Source organism: Bacillus rossius, chromosome 2 (genome assembly GCF_032445375.1).
Source record: "Bacillus rossius redtenbacheri isolate Brsri chromosome 2, Brsri_v3, whole genome shotgun sequence".
Taxonomy (NCBI): Eukaryota; Metazoa; Arthropoda; class Insecta; order Phasmatodea; family Bacillidae; genus Bacillus; species Bacillus rossius.
Genome location: NC_086331.1, coordinates 75,154,203 through 75,168,909, shown reverse-complemented (window position 1 = coordinate 75,168,909; position 14,707 = coordinate 75,154,203). Strand labels below are relative to the sequence as shown.

Sequence of the window (14,707 nt, the reverse complement as noted above, 5' to 3'; positions counted from 1 at the left end):
AGTGCTTACTTTGCGTGATCATTGCGTGTACAATGCGTGATCATTGCATGCATTGCGTGGTCATTGCATGTACATTGTGTGTGTACATTGTGTGTTAATTGCGTGTCCAGTGCGTACATAACGTGTTTGCTGTGTACATTGCATGGTCATTACGTGCACATTGCGTGTCCAGTGCATACTTTCCGTGGTCATTGCATGTCCATTGCGTGTGTTGGTGTGTGCAATGCGTGTTTGGTGCTTACATTGCGTGGTCATTGCGTGTACATCGCGTATCTAGTGTGTACATTGCGCGGTCATAGCGTGTATATTGTGTGTACATTGAATTTCCAGGCACACATTGCGTGTCCAGTGCGTGTATTGTGTGCCCATTTTTTTGTCAAATTTGCTTTCATATGTGCTGCCTTTTTTGAATGTTGTTTTGACTAGTGTTTCAATGTAAATGGTTTTTGTATTGACTGACATACTATTCGACTGGTTGTGGGTACATAAGCGAGTCCTAGGCGACAGGACTTTCAGTTTGTTACTGACTACGACGGTGTAAGGATCACCTAGTTTGACTGGTCTGATACATAATTCCGATAGCCTTGTGAACTAGATGGAATCTTTAACATCTTTAACGACAGCCTCGATGGTCACGACGACTATGGCGACGCCCTTGGTGGATGGTTTACCACCAGCAGTGCAGAACCTGACAGCAGAGACGTCGTTAGCAGCTGAAACCTTAACGACAACGAAGACCACGATGGCCGTGACGGCGTCGACGTAGAATTCGATGGAATGTGTGTCATCGTCATCGTCAACATTAGAGAAGACTTCAACAGTTGTGGTATCACCAGCAGAAGAGACTTTAATGCCGGTAGTGCTGGCTGCAGCAGCGACTTCCCAGAATCTGTGCCATTACTGTGAAAGGATTTTCTTGGACAACAGTAATGTTACTCCACATGAGACGAGAGAATGAGCTAAGAATCCTACTCGCAAAAATGATTGGTTGTGAGAAATGTCCTAAGCAGTTTGCCAGAAAATATAATATTAAAAGGCACACGAAGACATGCAAAGGTCGTGCTGTACGACATATAATAAAGGTTTCTCTGCAACAGCGATGCATTGATGTTCAAAAGAGTATGCCAGGAATTGGTACAACTGCAACAACGTTAGTATCGGGTTAGGGTCTGAAAGGCTCGTCTTCATCACTGCGGTTTCCTAGCAGTTACTGTGATATGTTGTTTGTATTTGCTCACGATGTACGGAGACACGAGAGGAGTAAATGTACGAAGAATCCTTCTAGCATCAAGTTTCGATGCGATGAGTGCCATGTTTGGTTTACACATATTGACAGTTTGCGACGGCATGCGAAAAAATGTAAATGTGAAATCCGTGTGCCTACTTTTAAACTACCAGCAGACGTTTTCACTCCTTGGTTTAGGTTGGAGACTCGTGAGCGTACAAGCACAAAAACAGATGTTCAGAAACCAATTGCTATGATGCCATGAAACTAAGCCCGAGACTGTAATCGGTGCATTTCAGGTGAATGATAATGGATTCTACATGGCACAGTTTGCATTTCGTGGAACATTGAAAGACTACTACTAATATCTAAATACGTTTAATGAGTCGAAATACATCTGTAATCTTCTTAAAGATATCAGGCAGAAAATTATCAATCAGCTTTCTGATGACGTAGCAACAAATGGTCCTTTGAAATAAAACTTGTGGTTGGACTGTGAATATGGTAAGCCATATCTGTAAGAGGACAAAGTATATAATAGTGCTTTCAAGACATCGGCTGCTGTAATTATAGTGCTAACGGTATGAAGCAGACTGTTAAACACGGTGTCCAGAAACTCTGTCAAGTAGAGGGATACTATGTCAGTAAAGGATCTAGCTGGTCTCTATCTAGTACAAACCGATTAGAGCTGAGAATTAGTCTTTTCACGCCGATGCAGAACAAAATTTCTATTAGATTGTTAACTTTCGCAAGTGTATCTGTAGTAGAATAGAAATTATGTCATAAAATTATATTTGTAAAAGAACTTGCGGTGTTTATTTCCGAACCTGTGATATTTTATTTAAATTAATGATCAAGTATCAGAAAAAGTATATATTCAATCAGTAAATTTATTAGTGATTTTTTGATGAATTTTGGAATCATTCCCGAATTTCTGTATAATTAATCACGGATTTTCAAGATGGCTGACACAAAGACTTACTGATGGCTGGTATACTATGAGCCTATGTTGCTTTTAGAATTTTGAACATGATTTATTTTTATTACTATTTTTATATAAATTTAAAAATTATTGCATCACCTAGGGATCGAACCAAGGAGAGGAATCGATATAATGAATCAGTAAATGAATAACAGATTTATTTAATGATTTTGTAATTTTTCCCGATTTTCTTAGGTCAATAATTACACAATTCCAAGATGGTGCCCAAATTTCAAGATAGCGAACGCCTCAGTAATAATATACAAATACAGCACTTTAGCGGACAAAAATTAAATTAACATGGTGGTAGTGCACTCTAGCAGACGAACACAAGATGGCGGACGTGGCCTCATAATAGCTTTGTAATAAATATATACCCTGGTATTAGTGGTGGGAGGTATGTCTGCCTGTGGCTTCTGTGGAGGAAGTATCTGTTGCCATTTTTTTCATTTTTGTCCTCACCGGGTACGAACCGAGGACATAAGTGCATGATTTTAATAATATTTAATTAAATTTTAAATAAATAAAATTTTAAAGTGTTATTTTTTCCAAGTTTTAAATTAAAAATTACAAATTTTCAAGATGGCGGAGCATAACGAAAAATGTAACATTTCTATAATCCGCGATGGCGGTTTAAACGGAAATTGTAACGGTTGTTTATATAAATTTTAATTATATTTTTATAATGTTAAAAAATTTTCATTAAAATCGGATAATAATTACAGATTTTCAAGATGGCGGACATGACGTCATACTAACTGTCGATATATACCTTGGAATTAGTGGTGGGAGGTCAGTCTGCCGGCGGCTTCTGTGGCGGAAGGACCTGACTAATTTGTTTTTGCTCTAGCCGGGTTCGAACCGAGGACTCCATGATGTAAGAACGTTTTTCAAAAATAATATTTTATTATAATTGACTAATTTTTTTATGAATTAAAATTTTTCCCCCAATTTTATAGCATAAAAATTACAGAATTTTAAGATGGCGGCCGTGACTGAAATTGCAACGATGACATCATAATCCAAAAGGGCGTTCATGGCATCATTGTTCCTAAAAACGGCTTATCGGGGGCTGTGGATATGGAAATTAAGGCGTTTTTAGGAATTCTTAAACTGATGGCATTATTAAGGACAAAAACGGGAAATTTTCTCTCAAAAGTGAAATTATTCCCGGAAAAATGGGAAATTTTTAGTCATTTTGAGTCAGTTTAGAGTCATTTTAAGTCAAAAAATTATGTCACATTACAAGATGGCGGTAAGCACCAAGCAGGACACCCAGAACCCAGCGCTCGGACATAATATTCTATACTACTTTAGCACTAGGTGCCGTTCTTCTACAAGAAGAGGATTTGGGATTGCAGACGATTATGTTTCCTAGTATGACCTTAAATAATAACTATTAGCACCTTTAAAGTTTCTATGAAAAAGTAGCCTTAGTCTGTCTTTATGCTTTAGAGAGATTTGAAAAGTTCTGTAAGCTTACAGAATTTTGAATTCTAGACCGAAAACCAGTCCTTATGTTGTGGTTCTCCCATCCATGAAAGTAAGGGGAAATCGGAAAGTGGATACATCCATCCAGATTTAAATTCAAAATAAAAATTTTTAAAGGAAGCGAAAACGCAATAGCAGATGCATTATCTCGGATGTACGATCGGCAGGAGTTTGCTTAAGAGAAGGCTAGAGGGGGATGAGGCCGATTGGAAAGGAAGGAGAGGGAGAGTTGAATTTAGAGGATGTGTTAAGTTGTAATGTTCTGGAAAATTTTCCTGGAAAATTTACGAGCATCAAAGAATGGCAAGATAAGGATGAGGAAAGTGTAAGATTTTTAGCAAATTATAAGAACCAAGGTACGAATATTTTGAGCTAGTAATACTAACTAGCTCTGTACATAGTTAAGGACCATGTAAGGCAAACGTATGTCGTGGAAACTTTGCCTAATATGTTGTTTAGGCATTTCCACAACTTCGTGATGTGTCCCATGGAGATATCGTTAAGACCTTAGGAAAGGTTTCGGAGAATGTTTTGGTCGAAATTGAGGGATGATGAAGCTAAAAATGTCGGAGATTATGATTTATGTCAATGTGCTTAGCAACTGGGAAACAGCAAAGTGGGTTTGTACGCAGTAGAAAAAAATAGTCAGCCATTGGAGTGATGTATTTGGCCCGCAGCGTAGTTCTAATAAAGAAGATAATTTTTTGTTGGTATTGGTTGATGGTTTTGCATATTGTTGTCTCTGCATGAAATGAAGAGTGTGCAAATCATCAAGGCAATAGTGGAGAAGGTATGGGTCATGTGCGGTAGTCCTGAGGATCTTGTATCGGACAATGCCACTTACTTCATTAGTAGTAGTTTTCAGAATACTTTTTTATTATGGGGATTTAACACATTACTACTAGCTCATATTACCCTAAGCCGAATGTGGTGGAAAGTCTGAACCAAAACATTAAAAAAGTCTTAACTATTTTACACTTAAGGGACTAACTTAAATAGGATGAGAGTTCAAACTTTTTTTTTTAGCTTTTAACATGATACTTCATAGCTCTATCCACTTTACCCCAGCTAAAGATTTTTTTGGGCAGAGACCTGTGCCACCACCTCTTTAATGTTTGGGGAGTTGACCTGGAGAAGTTTTAGGTGAACAGTCCGAGGTCTGAGGCAGAGACAACACAGTTTTTTGGAAATGGCGCGGAGTAAAGTAAGGGCCCAGTACATCAAGTGCATGTTAGCCAACTAAATGCCTATTTTAAATGTTTGCTATGATGTATTGTGGTTAAATTTAAATTTTTGTTTTATTTTATGGTTTAGTTTATAGTTTATTTTGAGAACTTTAGCGAGTGAAAAATTATTATATTTTGTTTAGTGTTTTTCTATTATGTCTAGACTAAGTTCTTTGTTATTTTGAGTGTTTATAATTTAAGGCTTCGCAATTTAAATTTATTGTATACTTTTGCCTTTTCTTCACTTAGTCTTTTAGATATTTCCTTTCGATGTAGGTCATTTTTATACTAAGGGTTTTTACTGCTTAAATAATATTATTACAAATGCAGACACAACTGCGACGCGTGGCCACGCACAGCCACTGAATTCATGCGCCCACCATTGAAGTAAGACATGCCACGCATTCCTGGCCAGATTACAAGGGTCCTCGCTAACCACCCCTTCTGCTCCCCGCGCACCATTCCACCACAGGCTATTGTCATCTTTAATGGCCTAAGAATACCGGGCTTTCAGAGGCCGCCGCGAGGAGTGACGTGAATAGCCACCGCAGTTCTGGCTGTTTCGGGCGTCGGGTCCGCCTGGGATGACAAGACACGTCACAGCCGCTTTCGTCCCTTCGAGAAGGACGCCATGGGTATATAAGCGACGATGATGGTCTTTGCGGGAGTTACGAGAGTTCGGAGAGTTCCGCGAGTGAAGGGATGTACGACATCGGTGATAAGGGGGTGAGAGGCCCCCTAAGATTCGGAGCGACGAGGAGCAACAGGACCGTGAAAGTGTGACTGAGTGGTGCGAGGTTGTGTGTGTGTGGAAAAGCGCTACGTAAGGGGCGAATCACTGTCGAGCCCAGCTCAATCGAGGAGTGCGAACTGTGGAACTGGACAGATATTGATTGACTTGCGAATAATCCTTACTAATATTATAAATGCGAAAGTAACTCTGTCTGTCTGTCTGTCTGTTTGTCAGTTTGTTTGTTTGTTACCTTTTCCCGGCTGAACGGCTGAACGGATCGTAATGAAATTTGTCAAGGAGATAGATTATATCCTGGGGATGGACATAGGCTATCTTTTGTCTAAAAAAAATAAATTTTAAATGGGTTAAAAAATATATCTTAATTTTATGTAATGTGTGTCATAGATATACAAACTGTTAGTGTCATTCCTCTATGTCTGCCGAGCAATAGCTTTCAAGCCATTACGTTACGTTTTGCTATTGTGAGGAACTAAGTAGAGAGTAAGAAAAAAAATAAATATCTTGACAGTTTGTAGTGTCGCCATATTTGTTTCAATTTTCAATACAGTTTTTGAATATTGCAATTTAAATTGCAGAAAAAAATCATGATTCATAGACACATATATAGTGAGTGTGTGTTATTTCTCTATGTCCACGAGGTCTCGCCGCGTCAATTTTCTCCTTGGGGCGAACCCGTCCGCTTAGTTAAATAAAAAGCTTTTATCGTTGAATGATTTCATGACTTATTTCATGAAAATCTGCTCTCACAAAAAAGTTAGTTTTATAGACATTCAATAGGTCTCTGTCACCTGTGTTTCCGTACCATGTGCGTCTCTGCCTGAGGACGGGAGCAGATAGCAGTTCCCGAAACGTCGCTTGTTTCTGTTTAGGTAAAACTATTGTGTTTGTTTGTCTTTTCGTTTTGTCATGTTTTTTGTCTCGCTTCAACTGTTGTGCTGAATTATTTTGGGTTTCAATATTTTTGTGTTGTCATCATTTGTGGGGATTTTTTCGTTCTCTTAGTACATTTTTCTTTGTTTTTCTTTGTTTGTTTGCTGACCATATTCCTGTTTCGGAATATTTTGTGGTGTTCATATCCTTGTTGACAACAGCAATTGTTTGCTTAATTTTGTGTGTTTTTTGTCTTTTTTTTGAGTATTTTTATTTATTTATTTTATTTATTAGTTTTTCTTCAAACAGAAAAAGTTCTTAGCAATGGCGTATGTCCAAAAACTTACATCAAGTGATACAATATGATTTCACTAAAAATCAGTTTCTACCCCTTGCTATTTTCATTTCCACATTACGAAGTTTCACTTCTTCCACGCGGAGGGACTCCACGCAATATTTTTGCATGCAATTAATAACTATTTTTTAATGATGCCAAAGAAGTATAACTTCTCATGCGCGTACCTAAGTACACGCACCCATTTTTTAAATTTAATTTCTTCTATATATTTTTTTTCTCCCTACCTAGGGCACTCATAATTCTTTTAAATTTCCCGTGTGTTTTCAATGTCATTCGAGTTGTACAATTTTTTTTGTCAAATTGGTCATTATTTATAGTTTGTTTCATTTTGGAAACATACGTATTTTAGGTATTATGACAAATAAAAAAATTAGTTTCACTAATATTCTTAAGTTTTTATTGTGTGGTTAGTTTCAAGTTTATTATTATGTAGGTACATAAATTCTTAAACTTATAAATTTCTTCAAAATTTATTCATAGGTTGGTAGGGCCAACTAATGTTTTCTATTTGTCAATATTGTTATTTTTTTTACAGTTCCTACTTATTTGCAAGGAGTTTGGTTTAGTGTTTATAATTTATCTGCTGAGCGTCAAGAGTCTTAGGGCTGCTGAGACCGAAGACCAGAAATTGTTATCAATTATGTTATATATTGTTGAAAAATTTGATTTTTACTTTTTCAGGAAAGTTGATTTTTTTTATTAATTATATTAGTTACGTGTAATTGCCATCTTCCTTTATTTCATATTAAACATTATGTTTGGTTGAGTGTGAGATAATTTTATTTATGTATGTTTTAATTTCATTTAATTTCTTATATATATTCTTACCTTCCTACTTCTATTAAATTTCAGGTGGATGTAAACATTGTCATTCCAGTTGTATAAATTGTTTGTCAAATTAGTTGTTATTAATACTTTTTGTTTAATTTTGGACTTTTTTTTTTTTACTTAATTCAAAGATTTGTGGTGTATACAGGTAGTGATATCTCTATTAATTTCTATACTCCTTTGGATAAGCAGAATATTGCCACCACAGTTTTACATGTAAACAAATCCTTTAAATCTTTTAAACATTATGACAAATAAAAAATAGTTTCACAAACATCCTTAGTTTTTTTTTGGTGTGTATAGTTTGAAGTTTAATATTATGTATGTACGTAAATTCTTAATCATACAGTTATTTATTAATTTATTTAGATAATTATTCAGAGGTAGGTAATAAGCTTTCTATTTGTCAATATTGTTACTATGGTAGATATGAGTACAGTAATTACCTACATTCTTTCTCTTTTCTATGCTTATATTAGTAGTATAGGAATGGGCATACTGGCACAGGGTCCAGGGGCGTGGAGCTGGAGCCGGGTCAATGACCGATTGCTCTGACGTCACGGCGGCCATCTTGGATGAGCGTAACGGGACACAGCGTAATGGGACTCGGTGTAATGGGACACAGCGTAACGGGACAAGTAGATCACGGCGGCCATTTTGGATCCGCCATCTTGGATCCGCCATCATGGATTACGTAATTGTGTTCTCGAACATTCCGGCGTTGTGTTTTCCGCCATATTGGATTATGACGTCACCGATGCAAATTTTGTTACGGTCGCCATCTTTAACTTTTTTATTTATTATCCGATTTTAATGAAAAAATTTTTAAAATTTATAAAAAAAATTAAAATGATAAAAATTTAATAAAAAATATTTTAAAATCATACATTAACGACACGGAGCTCAGAGTCCTCGGTTCGAACCCGACGAGTGCAAAAAAAATTAAAAACGGCGACAAGCTCCTTCCTCACAGTGGCTGCAGGCAGACTGACCCCCACCACTTTTTACCATTCATATATACCATCAGGAAGTATGATGTCATGTCCGCCATCTTGTCTTTGTTTGCTGGTAGCCGTCATTATGTTATCGTTGGCTAGAGTGCGCTGATGACATGTTAGTTTAATTCTTACCCGCTAGAGTGCAGTAATCATTTTAGTACTGTGACACCCGCTATCTTGAAATTTGTGCGCCATCTTGGAAATCTGTAATTTTAATGCTAGAGATGCGGGAAAAAGTTCAAAATTCATTAAATAAATTTGTAATCTATATACTGATTGATTAGATCGACTAAGGTCCTAGGTTTGATCCCTAGCCGATACAAACCAAATTTAATTTAAAAAAAATACCACTTAAGTGTAAGGTTCGAGAAAATAAAAAACACCGCAAGTTCTTTTAAAAAAACTTTTATTACATAAATACTACACTACTACAAGTACACAAAAAAACACTTAAGACAAAGTACTAAAAACTTGGTTAAGGTTTATTTCCGCATTTAATCTTGTGCTGTTTAAGACACTGTATAGCTATAAGTCCTGATTTTCGAGGTCGATTAGCGAAATACTTAAAGCACATCTTACACATATAAATCTTATGTTGATGTTTTGTAACCTGGGGTCTCACAAGTCGGGAGAAGTTTTTGATGTAGCAGTTGTGTGCAGCACCGCTTTCATTTGTCACAAGCAACATATCGAAATGATTTTTTCTTTCTTGTTTGGTTACCCGAATCGGACAAACCTTATTATCCTCATTTAGCGCATACACATTAACTGAGATTTCAGGGTTATTTTTCTCAAAAACTTTTATTTGATTTAACGGTGGCGGATAGCACAGTCCATCGAAGTTGTACTTATTCTCCAAAGCATGATAACTCTTATCAACACGGTTTTGATGACTTCCCTCGACAAATCTTGCCAAAATACTCCATTTAAAAAAAAACTGGTCCTTCAAGTTTTGGCAATTCACTACAGCTCTTTTGTTGACTATCGCCTCAGGTAAGGCAATAAATGATGATGTCTGATGGTATGAAAAGCATACTATTACTTCATTCTTTTCCTATGCACATAATCTTGTGACTATCCAGACTGTTACAATGCGAAAAAACCTTATCGCATTTGTCGCACTTATATGTCTCTCGAGAGATTGTCAGAGACCTACAGCAGGTTATTGATGCACCACAATATTTGCATTGATGCGATGTACGCTCTTCATTAAATGATGTCTGGAATGCAGATGATGAAACGTCAGCTGATGGTGGAACAGCACGTATCTTTGTCTCCTCTGCAGCAGGTATCGGGATCTCCACAGCTGTCGACACCTCAGCCATTGAACTCTCCGCTGCCGTGATCTCCTCTACAAATGGTATCGAGATCTCCGACTCCATCATCGTTGCTGCCATCGAGGTCCCCGCTGCTGTCGGTAAACATTCTATTCCGGTCGACATAACTAAATCGCACGATACTTACTGGAGAGAGCACGTCCGTACTGCACCGCGGCCAGAGGTGAACTGCGGGTCCAGTCGTCTGAACCTCGCTTATATACCCGTGGTCTACTGGTATACTACATGAGTCAAAATATTGTCTGTATTAAAATTTTTTTTATTAGGTACCTAAAAATTGTAGAAATAAAAAACACACGAGTTCAAGTTTATAAAAAGTACACAAATACATATTAGGTTAAGGAATCAAGCATTTTCACAAGCAAAGTCTTTAATGCCGCACAAACTGACTCGTCGACTCCGGTTCCAACTGGTTCGTTGACTCTGGTTCCAACTGGTTCGCCGGTCACGCGATCAGGAACACAGGTTTCCAGGTTGACAACTACGACAAAACATGGTCAGTGACGTCTGTGTCCACGTCTACGCCTGGGCTTAGGCTCAGTGCTAGTTGGGACAGATTCACTGCCTGAACTGCGACGACGAGACGCACACCGTTTGGACGTCTGCGTAGAAGCATCAAAGGTCGCAACATGTTGCAACACGTCCATGTTTGGTGTTGCATGTGCATACGAGGCGACTACCTCAGCGATGCTGGCAGGAAGGATTGTATGTGGTCTCATGTGATAGACGGCACAGTTTCCAGGTTCGCAACAATCTACTAGCTGCTGAGTCGGTTCGTAGGACACAGGAAAGTGCGCTAACCGCAAATGCTGAGCGCCTCCATCACAGGTTTCTGTATATGTACGTAGATACCCGGAATCCCAGTAGCTGTACTCGACACTGCTGAAGCTAGGTCTTACGCTCACGTACACGTTAGCAGGATGAAACGTAAACATCTTCTTGCGGGTGGAACGACAACTGAAGGCACGTATGTATGTACGCCATTTATATATGCAGGCTCCTACTAACATTGTGTGTGCCATTTCTGCATTAACTGCGAGTTTGTACAGGCACAGTCACGTTCAAACTTGTCACGTGGTTGCACGTCGTATATTGCACTAAGCTTGCGCAGGGAAGGACAGCCGTAGTCGGTCTGTAGGTCTACAATTACAACTGACGCATCACACAACTTGCTCAGCCATTTCTTCTGTTCAGGTCCGGTAACGTAGATTATTTCGTTTTGAACTAGTAAATCTTCAATAGTGTTTTTCACTTGGTGGTACGGAATCTTTCCTTTGTCCCACTCTAGTCCGTGATAATATTTACATAGCAATTCATTCGACCGTTTACTTTTTTCGTCTAGTAGTTTCCAAGGATACGGAGGTCGGAAAGTGCGTGTTCGAGTCTTGTCTCCAGAGGTGACGCTAATTTCCTTGAGCACGGATCCATTTTGACTCTGGAAACCTTGCAGGTTGCAGTACATCTTGTCGCTAGCAATGCTCGGTCGTAATTAAATTATCATAGAAAACTAAACGGTATTTATGTCAGAATTTTCACAAGTTTGTCTCGACAATTGTACGATGCAAGCCGATCTTGAAGTATCAGACAAGAAGCATAGGTGTTTGGCAGAATATTTCCACTAGTCGTTATCTCGATCCTACAGTCGATGATGTTTGAATTTATACGATCATCCTGTTTGGAAACGTCAAACACCATTAACGGAGCCTTGTTCTTGAAACTGTCGGGACTCAGTATCGGTGACAGTCTCCGCCCATAGTAAGCTTGCTGAAACTTGGCGTACATTTGATATGCGAGAAGAAATCTTCCACTTTCAAAGTCCATATTCATGTCAATGTACGGAAAACTTTCGCTGTTTAAAAATATTTTTACATTGCGTATTTGACAGTTATCGAATACGGAGCGACTTACTCCTGCATTGAGCTGTCTACCGGTCTGAAGCCCGACGATGATGTATCTTGGTTTTTCCGTAGCGAAGCTGGACTTTACTATCCAATTGATACGCTGACTATGAGGCAAGCCAGGATAAGTTTCCAGGCTCCAGGATCGGAATGGCACATCGAAGATCTTGCCATTTTCTATGTTCTTCAACATCTTGACTCGTTCAACGGTGCTCACTTGGATGTGGGGCAGCATCCATTCGATAGACTGTAGTGTTAGAGAGACATCATGAGGGTTTTCTGCAGCGGCGACAATTGCATTAATGTGCGTGTTGGCTAGAAGCAGTACGAGCTCTTGTTTCGAATTAATGATTATATGCTTGTAGTCCTCAGCGAATCCAAGAAGCATGGACAGAGGAACACAAACTTCGAACTTCCCTTCGGCATAAACCGGAAGCTTATATTCATCCTCGAGAGCCCAACCGGCCATCTTTGCAGCAGACAGTTCATTTGGCGTGAGCGAAAGGTAATTTTTCATAGCAGATGTTATGCCTACATCTCTCATCTGGTCTACCTCGACGCCATTTAGTACATAAGTAATGCACTCGATTAGGTGAAGAATACCATTGCAGGATATTGACGTCGTTGTCGGATGCGTACCATCCGCTTTTGTCAGCGTGCCTCTTATACGTAGAAATGACTGCGAAGGTAAAGTACAAATATCTTGGTGCTGTACAACAATGCGTACTTCCGATGGTTGTTGCTTACGGTCCGAGCAGGAAAGGCTGGTACTCGTGCAATTCCATTTTCGTAATGCTGTCATCAAAAATGACCGGATCTTCCACATTGAGGATTTCGTCTTCCATATTTATTCGGCACTTGTCCAATACTAAGAAGATAATTTATGCTGTCAGGTGTTAATGCACCGATGTCTGGTAGAGAACTGTTCTTATTAACGCCAATACGATTTCTTTTATAACTGTTCGTAGTTACGAACTTTATGCCTATCGCTTCAAGTGCAGACATAATGTAATTTATTCGTCTTGAAAATTCACCAATCATCCTCGCTGGTCAACGATTCTGACGACGACTTCGTGTGCGCACTTTACGACGACTGGAACGTAAATGATACTTTGCGGTACTTCTACCAGTTTATATCCTGGCGGGACCATCGGCGAAAACTCGTGCAGCATGTTGCTTAGTCTTCCGTTGAGATATGTTCCACTTGCCAAATTACAGTTTATTCTTATGACATTCACAGGCAAAATGTGTACTGCGCGCGTAGATTCGTACGTTATTCCTGTATCATACACCTTTGATTCGAATCCAAGCATCGTACCTTTGGTCCCAGGTTTCGTAAAGTCGACATTTTCACTGCATGTTAGAATGCTTTTTTGAGTGTTTGGATTTCCACGCAGTTGAAAGTCTACATCCTGTGGTAACATATCCCTGATGTACTTTGCAATGTCGTCAATTTCGTAAGAGCCAACAAGTAACTGTATTTCATGAGCGGTCCCATCGCTTTTCAGGAAGCAGATCTTGCCATTTTCCTCGTCGATATTAGGTATGGCATTATACGTTTGAAAATCTACGAGTCCGATACACCATTCTCCGTCTAAATCCAGAGGCGGGAAATGAACCGCCCGCAGCTCAGATGCGCGACCTGTCAATGTAAGTGGTATCGACATGACTAACAAATTATCGTCACTTCACAACCTTTAAGTACCAATTGTTTTGGCGGTTAAATTTTGGTTTGTTAAAAAGCGAAGACACAAGTGTCCGCAGTTTGTTTGATTAGGCCTCTGTTCCGTTTCGTAATTGTAAAACAACGTAGTGGACCGGCCCAGGTACCACCTAAGTTCAGGCGGAGGCCGTAAATTTCCAAAACTATCGTAGTACTCGGCCATTTTTCCAGACTTTACATAGGCCACCCAGTGCGTGCCGCGACCCGCCGACGTGTCTAAATTAATGATGGCACGTTCGTACGTTTTTGGCTTGCTGGGCAAAGTGTCTCCCATAAACACGCCACGGAAATATGGTATTTTCAGTTTTCGAGCGTACTTTATTAAATCTATATTGGTGAGCGGACGTTTCGGCAAAGAACTTAGGATTTTTTCATTCGTTTCTTCCTCGTGCCTCGACCTGATTTGTGAGGTTGCAAGTAGAGTCCTGCGCCGTTTTTTTTACCCATGGCAATGGCTTCAATGCTGGCATTGTGTCGCTGTGCTTCTTTTAACTGCTTGCGCTCATTCTTCGAAGTGTTGACTGCCCGCACTATACCGCTCGTTGCACCGATGAGGCCGCCGAGAGCACCCAATGCAGGCAAAATCAAAGGAAGAAAACCTCCTATAATCTTCTTGTAGAGATTCTGTAATTTTTGCTTGGCTTTTTGAACGCCTGCACCAGTCTTGCGTTTGGTCTTGCGTGAGTTAGTCTTCGACTTGATGGAGCTGGCTCGACGAGCACCCAGTCCTAATTTCGTCTTTGCCTTCATGATTTTAGATACGCCCCACACTGCGATTTTTTTTCCTAGTCCTGCGTTCGACGATTTACTTATATCTTCGGCTTCCTGTGCCAATATCTCGTCGGCCCGGTGCCTGGATTCCAGATCCTTGCTGAGCGAGTAGGCGATATCGTGCTGCTTGCACTTTTCGTCGAGAGAATTAATGCCCACGTCACCGCGAGCTAACCTTTTCGCTAGTTTAGTGCTGGGGCCGCAGAATCTGTAGCCGGGAATGTGTAGCTCGAATGGCAGATTGTT

The 14,707-nt window shown here is 39.4% G+C and overlaps 1 protein-coding gene across 1 annotated transcript in view; it reads left to right on the top strand.

Moving 5' to 3' along the window:
* LOC134528907 (protein sidekick-2-like) overlaps positions 1-14,707 on the top strand; it is a 495,973-nt gene that overhangs the window by 176,303 nt on the left and 304,963 nt on the right. The gene's annotated exons all lie outside the window — the stretch shown is intronic.